The sequence below is a fragment of the Zea mays genome, chromosome 2 (assembly GCF_902167145.1).
Source record: "Zea mays cultivar B73 chromosome 2, Zm-B73-REFERENCE-NAM-5.0, whole genome shotgun sequence".
NCBI lineage: Eukaryota > Viridiplantae > Streptophyta > Magnoliopsida > Poales > Poaceae > Zea > Zea mays.
In genome coordinates, this window is record NC_050097.1 from 144,707,469 (window position 1) to 144,719,978 (window position 12,510).

General features: G+C 42.9%; 1 non-coding gene across 1 annotated transcript; it reads left to right on the forward strand.

Moving 5' to 3' along the window:
* The first annotated feature begins 7,184 nt into the window (after positions 1-7,184).
* Positions 7,185-7,256, forward strand: TRNAP-AGG (transfer RNA proline (anticodon AGG)). Its single transcript has one exon. It is a non-coding gene; the product is annotated as a tRNA-Pro (tRNA).
* The last annotated feature ends 5,254 nt before the right edge of the window (positions 7,257-12,510 follow it).

Consider the following 12,510-nt stretch of genomic DNA (forward strand, 5'->3'; position numbering starts at 1 on the left):
GTCGATGGTCTCTCGTCCCTTAGATGTTTCGTTGGAGGGGATCTCCTTCTCCTCGATCACCTTCGCCTTCCCTTTAGAATCCATTTCTTCGGGCGGTTAGTCCCTTGATGAAGAAAGCAACTCAGATACCAATTGATAGCACCTAGAGAGGGTTGAATAGGTGATCATGCAAAACTTGCTCAAAACAACACAAACTTGGTCTAATGATTGAGTTAGAGTAGATAAAGCGAAGTTTGAGAGTAGAGAGAAAGAGAGAAGTTCCTTTCATTTGATTTCTCTATTAAGATATAATTTAGACTTAGAACAATATCACAAGTGAAAGTTTGGAACTTGGAAGAGATAAAAATTGCAATAAGTAAATGACACAAGAGACAAGACAATTTTTATCATGTGGTTCGGTCAAGCATAATATGCTTCCCTACTCCACGTTGTGGCGTCCTAATGGACGAGGGTTACACTCAACCCCTCTCAAGTGATCCAAAGATAAAACTTGAGTACCATGGTTTTTCCTTATATCTCAATATCTCGTTTGTGAGGAATCTCTATAAGTTGGAGTCTCTCATGCCTTACACAAGTGATCACAATCAAAACCAGAGTAAGGGGGAGTAAGAACACACACAAGAGCACAATTGCAACAACAACACACATGAAAGCAAAGACAAGAGCACAACAACAAAACGATAGAGTTACGGCTAAAAAATGCACTCAAATCTCTCTCGAATCACTGAACGGCGTCGACGTGGAGTCTTAGAGTTGTATTGTGCTCTTAGAATGCTTGGTGTTCTGGCAGAGGTGCCCAAGGGACTCTTTTATAGCCCTAAGGGGCCAAGGAGCCGTTGCTCCTTCGTTTGGAAACTCTAGATTTCTTTCTGTCCGCGAGTGCACCGGGCTGTCCCATGCACAACGGACAGCCTCAACTTCAATGGTTGCTTAATTAGTTGATTGGCCGCCTTCCTTTTTGGGTGGGCACCAGACTATCAGATGATATACCAGACTATCCGGTGACCCCTCTCGATCGTTGGTGTGACGTGACCAACGTCGATCTCGCTGCTAACCGTTGGCATGGGCGATGAGCCATTGACCGCTTTATGCATTATACTATTCGGTGATTTATAGCTAGCGAGACCCGTGAATACCTGAGAGCGGCCAGTTGCAACCAGCTGACCAGGCCACACCAGACTGTCCGGCGAAGCCAAGTCTGGCCCAAGTTTTGCTCTTTTGAGCCAAACTCTTTTATTTCTTTTTACACTCTTTGAGAGGTTTTCTAGCACTTAGACAAACATAGTTAGCAACTAAAACAATTGACTAAGTGAGAGGACCATACCTTTTTCACCTCATTTGAAAAGAATTTGCAATATGCCCAAACTCAAGCCCAAAAAGTGCTTTTCTCTACAATAAGTGTTAGAGCCAAACACAAGTACTAGAAACATTGTAAATGACATATGCAACATATTTAAAGTGCAAACCTCACACTTATAATATTTTTTGGGCATGTTTGTGCTCTTTTGGACTTGATGGCTTCAATTTGCTTTCTAAACACCTGTGCTCATGCTCATATGAAGTGTGTTAGTTTAAAGTGGTATGTTGAACATTTAATCACCAAAACAACTAGAAATTGTTCAATGGCACATTTTCCTTTCTGATTGAGTATCAATGCCTAGTCTACCAGCGTAGCCATGAGAGATACCCGGATCTCTGGGAGGCTACCTGTTTAGTACGCCTTCCAAGGCGGAACCTTCAAGGTGCGGAGGTTATTTATGAGCACCATTTGATCGCCGAGAGAGTGTGTGGAGGTTTCTACGTAGGATACCGCATGATGGGCCCTACCCTACTTAGTGAGTTTGTGGAGTTGGCTAATGATCTTCGTATCCGATACTACCCTCGTCGCCGCAGTGGTAGTGCAACTAGCACCATTGTCTCACTTGTGGGTGAAGACAATCCTAGGCTGAGTGCCTAGGCCAAACTTATTGTGGTCCTTGGCACAGAGCTAGACCATGCACTGGATGAGTTAAGCAGAGCCCATGAGCAACTATGGTAGATGGGCGCTGAGCTCGCGGAGTACCAACATAGAGATGGAGGTCTTCCCACCCACGTCGGAACCCACCAAGAAGAGGATATTCCAAACAAACCTAGCTAGACGACACTTAAAGAATAGGTCGTTAATAATTTCGTTCATATGACAAAACAAGATAATTCTTCATGCTAATTACGTTTGGTAATATTATACTTGGTGAGTGTCACTCCATGACTAAGGTAACATAGAAAGATTTTAACTTTTAGGGCTAGTTTGGGAACCCCATTTTTCTAAGGGCTAGTTTGGGAACTCCATTTTCCCAATGAAAATTAGTTCATTTTCCCTAGGAAAATAGCAATCCTTGGAAAAATGGAGTTTCTAAACTAGCCTTTAGTGTGATTCTTAATTTTCATAAAATTCGATTGGCTTTGGAATCATTATTTGATAACAAGACAATGTAAAAAGATTGTACCGAGAACACTCCGTTTGGTGATAGGTCCCAGTAAAAATGTCTTGTATCAAATGGGTACCTTCTATACTCAAATGGGTACCTTCTATACGCGTTCTCATATCATTCCAAGTAATAAGCTTAGGACTTGTGGAGTTGTGGGACTTCTACGTCAAGGTAGGTTAGGAGGGGATGATACAAAACTTCTACAATAGTAATATTTTTAGGCCCTCTCCAAACCTCTAGAGCTAATTGTTTGTCAACTAATAAACTATTAACTGGCTTTAGCTAGGTTGGAGCAGCTAACAACTAATAGTTATTTAAAAGATATAACTAATAATTAATTGGTCTATTATAGCTGGCCCGTTGTAAACGTTTCAGCTAATTTTAGATGCTATATACTAGTTCTATAGGTTTAGAAAAGGGCCTTAGCAGATATTTGGTTTCTAGGAACTAATTTTTAAGACCTTTATTTTATTTTATTTTAGCCCCTAAATTATCAAATATGAAAACTAAAATAGAGTTTTAGTTTCTAACAAATTATAAACTAAAATAAAATAAAATTGAGGGACTAAAAATTAATCCGAAGAAACTAAACATTCCTTAATTTTTAGAGGTGTCCCCCTGGTCCAAGATAAGAGAATCGAATCCATCTCTTACAATAAAAGCCCCAAACCGAAAAATGTGATGTTTCACCTTCATCTGGCTATATCACCAGAAATGAGAATATATCTATTGGAATGGCCAATGGCGTGCTTTATCTACATTTTATTTGTGTCCAGATACAAATTGCGAACTTGTGTGCATATATACTGCATCGCCATTCATGAGAAGCATCTAGGAGCTAAGGATGTTGAGGAGAGCAACCCTGCATTGAATCAACCTCCTGAACAGGACATCAACACCATCCGCGAGGTCTCCCACGCCGCGCTCGAGCGCCTGCAGCTGCCGCTCCTCGACCTCGCACACAGCCTCTCTCTTCCGGAACCTCTTGGACACGAGGGACCATCTGCTCGCGTTCGGATTCAGACTGCCGATCTGCTCCGGCAAGAGGCGTGACACGGACTCAAGCAGACGGGCAGCCGTCTCCCTGGCCTCCGCCATCAGCCTGACCACTCGGCACCCATCTTCAGCAGTGGCTTTGCCGTTGCCGGCCGTCGTCTTCTTCAGAGGAGGCCTGCGTGCCTTCCTCGCCAGACGGACGAAAGACTCGGCCTTGAGCTGGATACCTGCGCCGCCGTCGGCGGCGTCTCCTCTCCGGAACGCCAGGCGCAGGTCCTGGACGCGCGTCCTCAGCTCCGCCAAGCTCTCCTGCGTGGCGCCGCAGAGGTCGATCAGCGCGAGAGACCTGTCGAGCTCTTCCTCCGCCGCCGTCTTCCCTTGTTGCTGCTGGGTCAAGCGGCGGCGCAAGGCCAGCTGGTTGCTGGGCAAGTGCAGCGTCTTCTCCACACGGCTGTAGAGGTCGCCGAGCCTCCGCAGACCGTCGCGCGTGGTCTCGATGGTCGCCGAGGGCGACGAGGCGCCAACCTTCAGGGCCTGCAGCTCTTGCTCTTGCCCCACGCTGCTGGAGTCGGTGGAGCGAGGCATGGAAGGCAGGCTCGTCGACCTTTGGTGGCACGCCATTGTTGCGAGGGATGGTGTGGGTGTGATGATCTATATGCTTCGGTTCTGTTTTCTGCGTGGAATGGAAGGAGAAAGGACGGAGATCTTGCCTATTTGTAGTCTGGGATTGGAATTGGCTGATTGGCAAGGCATGCATCTTCCCCTGCTTTCTCACTCAGTGATGGAGCAGCTTGCATGATGATGCGCAATCATCGGTTATGTTCAGTGCAACAAACATTAACAAGTGAGCTTGACACAGTATGCCGTGTTTCAGCAAACCATATGCACGAGCAGGTTATCAGAAACCAAGGCCGGAAACCCTGGAACAGAAGAAAAATGCAATCCGACATGTGCCGTATTGAGTGACTACGTAGTACGTACCCGACTTCACCTTCCAACACTCTGTCAGTCGACAGTTAGTTGCAGCTGCATCTCCTTGCCTAGCATTGCTAGCATGCCTCTGTTATCTGCAGCACCACACGCTAGCTGCCTCTATAAATTCTTCACTTCTCGATACCAGAAATCAGTTGACGCGCGTAAACTAGTAATCTCATACTATCAAGTTGATGAGCAAATGAGTACTTGTCCCGAATCAGATCCGCGTTTTGAATAATGGCGGCCGTGCATTTGCACGAGCGCTGAACTGACAAAAAAACAACAACAGATAGACAGATCTCAGCAGAAAGAAACGGCGTCCAATGATATATGAAGCTGTCTAACTGACATGCGTGTTTGTTAAAAGACTAACTGAACAACCCACCATCCAATCCAATGATATGATCCGTCAGCTAGGGTTTCAGCATCTTGCAGTTGCAGCGGCAGTTGCTCGTCCTCGTGCAGCATCGTTGGCTTGTCTTGCTACCTGCAGCACAATTGATTGATGTACTTTGTCCGCCGCAAGTAGGGGTCACCTTTGGGACTAGTTTGCATCCTTCATGCCCTGTCCTTTCACTCGTTCGCGAACCGTTAGAATTCCATATCCTGGTATATATTACGTGCACTAGTCCTTGGATCTTTAAAAAGATGTCGTCGCGGGCACGACACACAAGCTTGCACAGTATTAAGAACAACGTACGTAGATGAATTGCGTCGAAAACCATAGGTTGAAGCCAACTGGATAAAAGATTAGGAACTTGGAGAAGCCGACCACAAATTCTTTAAGTACAACTTCAAAAGAGAACAAATTGATTGTCGCTCTCTCGTAACCCTACTTAACCTTTCGTACCTTCTTTAACACACAGGCTCTCTCGTAACTTCTTTAAGTACAACTTCAAAAGATTAGGAACTTGGACCCACATTTTCAATTTGAGCACATTTTTTAAAGTGCTTTCTATATCTATTATATTTAGTACATTTAATTGAATTTATGCGGTTAATTCAAAATTTGAACTGCAAGTCACTAAAAAATTTGAAAACATTGGATACAAAATTGATATTCATATTATTGAGCACATGTTGCGGCATTATTCATGAATAAGCCAAAAATTCCAAACATCAAGTTTACAAACACATGACTGTGAACTTGTAATCCAGTTGTTTTTTAAATTGTATAAAACACAAACGAAGTCAGAAAATCATAAAACTTGTCGAGGTATCATTATATCATGTGTAGATGTTGTGATAAAAAATCGACATTGTTTTGTGATAAAAAAACTTGTCGAGAACATCAATTTTTTCATAGTACATACCGAGACCCGAGAGCAACTTCTTAGACTGGCACATGTCCTTGGGCATCTTGTGATTCTCCATAAGTGCATCACTGATCAATTTCACAAGCTCCTTATAACAGTTGTCTGAGAATGCAAACTTCGACTTAATAGCCATAAGTCGAGTCAATAAAACAAGGACAATCATTTTCACGTGCTCGTGCAACAGCTCTTCAGAAGCTTTAAAGAGCTCGAAGAATTTCATAGCCTCAGGTATAGGAGGATCCTCAGAATCGGGGGTTGAGGGGGATTCTCGGAATCGACAGGTAGAAGCTCACGTCGTACATCGTCAAACATCTCTTTCATCCTATTATAGTCCTCTTTATCTGACTGAACTTTTGATACAATATGAGGAGGTGAGTCTCTCACCGTCTTTTTGGCAGGAATCATGAAGATTATAGCATGCAGGCTGTGACGCATAATGCCCATATGCAGCCCTGCTTGCAGCAGCAGTTGTTGCCATAGATGAAAAGTACTGAGCTGTATCCACTTTGCTCAATGAAAAAGGCAAATTCCTTAAAATCCTAGTGCCTTTTGTTATCTAAAAATACATCTTTGCTTAACAGGTAGAGATGGAGTGGATGGTGAAGTAGTTTACTATTGGTTGCACCAGGAAAAAAATAATAATTTTGTTTCTTTCTACATATCCATATATGTGAATTCATTGTATTATTCATGTTGAACATGTAGAGCTAGATATCATATCTGCGTACATGTCATATATGTAATGATAGACCAGACTAGCTGGTTCCATCTTTTTACATCAAGTGTTAGTTCCGTTCATGCTGGACTACTGATTTATGTGTATTATTTGAATGCTATATGTTTAGAGTGTCTCCAGTGAGTATTGTAAAATAGAAGACGTGGAATTGTAGGTGACACGGTTTGTTTGGAGAATAAAGTTTGAAAATAGAGGATGAGATATGGAATCTGCTAAAGATTGCCTTGCGTAAAACATTGGCGGGTTCCGTAGATCCATCGGCTAAGGTGACCGGTAGCTCTAGCTTTTAGTTGGTCAATATTTTTGAGCGGAGCACACTGCTGAAACATATATAGGGTGTTTGATTTGAGGAATGAGCTAGTCTATCATCTTATCAATTACCTTTTTTGTTTGGTTTGTGTAATGTGTTGATCCATATCACCCAATTACTATTAATTAATTAGTTAGTACTAAAATGAGAAATGGATACATAATGCACCACCTTATTTTGGAGGGTTTTATTCTTCAAGCCAAACATCTCCATATATACCAAGCCTGCTCGTGGGTGAAAAGCGCCGGCGAAGGGAAATGGCTCGCTGCTCGCCGGTGGCAAGGCCTGAGAAGCACGTTCGTCGGATGCGATACGAGAACGCGGGTGAAGAGACAGGAACATTTATAGAACAAAAAGATTTTAAATCAAACTGTAAACAAATTGGGCATTTGGTCTAGTGGTATGATTCTCGCTTAGGGTGCGAGAGGTCCTGAGTTCAATTCTCGGAATGCCCCTCTATTTTTTCTCCATTTTTTTACGAATTTTGTCAAATCGAATGTAAAAAAAAAAAACTAAAACAAGTTAAACTTGCGTGTTCTTTCACTTCGTATTTTGCAGCTACGTTCCAAATGGCCATGGAAACTCATCTCAAAAATGGTGTCGCGTTGCCTAGTGACAAATGCGTCATGCGTGCCGGCGGTCGTTGTTGTGGTCGTCTCATGCCTGACAGAAGGTATATCATGGGCGCTCTCGCTGGATCGTTCCATCACTGCTAGCGCTGTGGCTTAGACTCCGACTCGATCTGAACTTGGACTTGCGATGGAACGCTTACATGTGTCATGTGTGGACATGGCTGCCTGGCTGGGTCGTGCACAAGAAAAACAAGAAGACCTTGAGCACTCGTGACGCACGCATCGGAGACGGAGAGAGACATACGTATTAGGCTACGTTTGGTTTCAATTAGTTTTAGGACTAAACTTTAGTCATAAAACTAAACTTTAATCCCTACTTGTTTGGTTCTAGGGACTAAATAGATTCTAAAGTCATTAAATACATTGTCCAAAGACTCAAATGTCCTTAGAATACACTCATGTGGGCTTTTAGTCTATTTTAGCACCTATATGAAGGACTAAAGACTAAATCATTTTAGTTCATATTTTAGTCGTAGTGTTTGGCAAAAAAAAAAGGACTAAAAACTAGAGACTAATCTTTAGTCCCTCTAACAAATACCCCCTTAGTATATCATGTATTTATGTGTATGTATTATATCCTCTGACAGGTGCAGGTCCTATATATGACAAGAAACGTAGCTACTAGAGATGGGCTATTGTTTAATTAGCATTTGCACCATTACGAATGGCAACCGAAGATACGTACGGTGGGTTGCCCTATCGCTCTCGGGCTGCCTGTTCTTCCGAAGGATGAATATTATCGGCACATTACTTCAATTTTGTACCATATATTATGATTCAACCTACAGTGCGTTATTTGGAGGCAGGGACTTGTTTGGTCTAAAGGCACTCCATCCAGCAATCCAGCCAGTGGAAAATATATAAGCTTCAATTACATGCCTATATGCTTTGAGTAACCGGATATCGGAGTACCCTAACCCCAAAATTAGTCTATCCACATTTCTGCGACTCTTAATTTTTACCCTAAGAGCTAATTATATTTAGGAACTCCATTTTTTAAGAGAAAATGAACTAATTTTTCTTATTAAAATGAAAATCACTTAGAAAAATGAGGTTTTCAAACTAGCCTTAAAAAAATACTAGGTGGATGGCCGTGCGTTGCAACGGGAATATATAATACCAGTATACTACGATAACTTATATACAAAATCTGTGTTATATTGTTATGAGAAAATATTTCATAATCAATTTGTGATCCTAGCCATACATAAATTTTGTTATTTTAATCTAGTTATTTCACCACTACATTGCAACCATCAGTATCATGCAGACTTCGATATATGCCACGATTTGTATGGTCTCATCATTGGAGAGCACGAGCACGTTCCACACATGCCGAAAAAATTCCCTCGTACATCGTTAGTCATCAGACACGCACCACCATATGCTCTTGCTTAAACAAAAAGGTAAGTGTGTATGTGTTTGCGAAGTGAATTTAATGCAGGCCGGCACAAAAGCTACCCTGACGGTGGCGAGGATGACGAACTGGTCACTGTTGTCGATCCTCCTCTGTGTCACCTCCGGCGCCAAGATGACGCCACAATCCTCGATATAGTAGTCGTCGAACGCACGCGACATGACGAGTACCGATGACTCTTGGTTGGGCTGCCAAACGAAGTGCACCCCGGGCTCATCAGCGAGGTAGTACCCCTGGCCGTTGCACCACCGAATGCGCTATTCCACTACATTTCATCATGTTCGAGGACACTCACACAACGTCAGCAACGTCCATCGTCCCAGCGCACAAGAATTCATGTCCGGTCAGTAGCGATTTACGTGGCATGTTGGGCTTCAGGTGGACGATGAGCTGGACGACGTGATGGCTTCGTCGTCGGATGCGGTGTCCAGAATAACCCGAGAGTCGTCGATGTTGGCGACAACCATGAGGCCCTCCTGCTTAACGATGGACAGCGCGGTGCAGCTGCTCTGGACCGCGTCCAAGCGGCGGCTTCGCGGGAGCTTGTCGTACACAGCGGCGCATGCGACCACGTAAGACTGCTTTTAGAGGTCAAACTGACAGTCTCCAAGCTTCTTCTCGTCATCGATGAGCGACGACAACGCGAATGCCTCCTGCTCATGGAGTTTGTTCGGGGTTTGAAGTAGGAAACATGGATTCATGCTTGACGTTGGTTTATGAAAATGACTCACAAGTCTGATCCATGGAAAAAAATATTACGAAGAAAAAATTTCACACATGCAAAAAAGGGAATTTAAGTATAATACATTATTCAAACAAAAGAAATAACATGCAAAGCTCTTCTTTAAATAATATTACCTCCATCCAAAAATATAATTCAAGAATATCGGTGATACTTATCTACTACTACGCATTGTGCAATGGTAGCAAGTGAGCTTGGAGAGAGATGTAGTAGATGTGTTTCCTATCATAGATGTAGACATAAACACATATAGGTGGGTGCCCGTGCGTTGCAACGGAAACATTTAATATCATGATAACTTATGAACAAATGTGTGTTATACTGTTATGTGAAAATGTTTCGTAATTAATTTGTGATCCTAGCCATACATAAATTTTGTTATTTCAATCTAACTATTTCATTACTACATTGCAACCAACAGTACCGTGCAGACTTCTATACATGATAGCTGAATGCCCGTGCGTTGCAACGGGAATATATAATACCAGTATACTACGATAACTTATATACAAAATATGTGTTATACCGTTATGAAAAAATGTTTCATAATCAATTTGTGATTCTGGCCATACATAAATTTTGTTATTTATAATCTATCTGTTTCACCACTACATTGCAACCATCAGTATCATGCAGACTTTGATATATATCACGATTTGTATGATCTCATTATTGGAGAGCACGTTTCACACATACCGGAAGAAATTCTCTCGTACATCGTTAGTCATTGGACACGTACCACCATACGCTTTTGCTTAAACAAAAAGGTAAGTGTGTGTTTGCAAGACTAATGGTCAAACATCGTATAACCACAAAGTTAGAATACTATATTAATATATTAAATAAATTAATCCAATAGACATAGATTAACCCAATTAACATAGGATAAATAAATATCTAATTATAAAAGTATGAAACATGGTATAATCAATGTTGTTACTGCGTAGTAAATATTCATACGAGACTAACACAACTGGAACGATTCAATTTGGAATTAAAATGGGGGAAGTTACGAATTTCCAAAGTTTTTATGTATTTGATATATGATTAATTAGGAAATCAATTTTATTGTTGTTTTCATGACAAAACAGAGGTATTATGTGATAAAAATAATATTATAGAATTATAGAAATTGGAATGAACTCATTTGGATTTAATATGAAATTTTCATGAATTAAATGGGTTTCTGCAATTATTTTTAAACTAAAAATCAATTTCTAAACTCCTTTTCCCTATTTTCTTTATTTCCTGGACTGCGTCCCAAATTCCAGAAAGATCAGGGGCCAAGCTATAAATGTTTTTCTAGACTCAGTTAGCATACAGAGTGGACGGTAGGTTCAACACAAAAGACGTTTTAGTTGAAGTTATACACAATTCAACATGAGTCATGTTGGCTAGAGGGTGAAAGGCTAGGCATTCTGCTCAAATAGATCCAAGGTTCAATCCCTAGGCAACCACGGTTTGATTTTTTTTTCTGCGCGCGGAAAACTGGTGTGCGGGATTGGACGGCTGAGATTGTACAACGGTAGAATGGACGGCTGAGATCGCAGAATGACAGAACACAAAAAGACAGGCTACTATTGCTAACTTAATAATAAAAAAATATTTCATCCTGGTCAGCGAGATTTTCTACCCTATCTCACAATTTTCCACAATCATATTCACCTTAAATCTCTACACTATACCAACTACCACAAATTCTTTATTAATTTTAACCTCCCTCTTAACCAACCCCGGTCCTACCTCTCTCCTGTCCAGTTGCACGAACGAGTACGCTGCATATAGGTTTTTATCCTCCTAGCCCTCTCGCCCATCACTCCATGTGAGCTCCCGCTATACTTCCTGCGCGCCTCTTCTACATGGATCCGCGCCCACAAACACCACTTCTAGGGTTAGCATTCCGGCGGAGTCAGTGGTGATAGGGGCGCGCCAGCGTTTTACTGGTGGCTAGTTGAGAAGTCACCGATGGTGGTGGTGGACATGGTGGAGGAGGAGCCCAGCGAGATCGAGGGAGTCCCGGTTCCCATCGACACCTCCAAGCCCAACCCCAACCTCGAGTTCGTCAACCTCTACCTCGACATGAATGACATCCTACACCCTTGCTTCCACCCCGAGGATAGCGTATGTAATCACAAAACAATCAGGCTACAACTCGACGCCTTTGTGGTAAATCTTATTGGATTTGTGCTTGGCTTGTCGACCGTGACAAGGTGGGTGGAGTGGATCTCGCACATCGTGGTAGGCGGTGGGTCGCTACCAGACCCCAAGCAGGTGCTCAGGATCATCTGTGGCATCGTGGTCTTGCCCATCTACCAGTTCGTCGACAGCCGAGAACCTTTCTCTGTCCCATCGACCAGCGCATCAAGCTGTTACGTAATGTTCCCTCTTTCCCCCCAACACACATGTTGGATATATAGGTGTGGGTAGGAGGGTGCATGTATGGTGTTACGTAATGCCCATATCCCTTGGAGCTCTCTGCCATGGCCATAGTGCCTCATAGCCTTTGCGCCACACGCAGCCACGGCGGGAATGTTTCGAATTCAAAATTTGCTTTGCTGCTCGGGCCTGTGCAAGACTTCAATGGCCTCTTACGCCACCTGCCCTCCCCGTACGCAGCTGGCGTGCAGCAAGTCGGCGAGCCTGACTATCAAAGATCTTCTCGCCCCTATGCCTTCGTCCCTAAGATTGACTCCGGTCAAAAGTATTTACTCCCTCTCTCACAAACCTGACTCAGCTATCTCTTCGTGTTCAATTGGACGTCTTGTCCACACTTACCCTCGTCTTCCCCCAAGAAACCCTAGCGTCGTCTTAAACCCTCACACTCTCTCCATGCTCAATGTAGCCCCCTTGTTCCAGGAAGTACTCCTCTCTCCAGCCATCAACCACCTCGCTCTCCAAAACCCAAGCCTATCACCTCC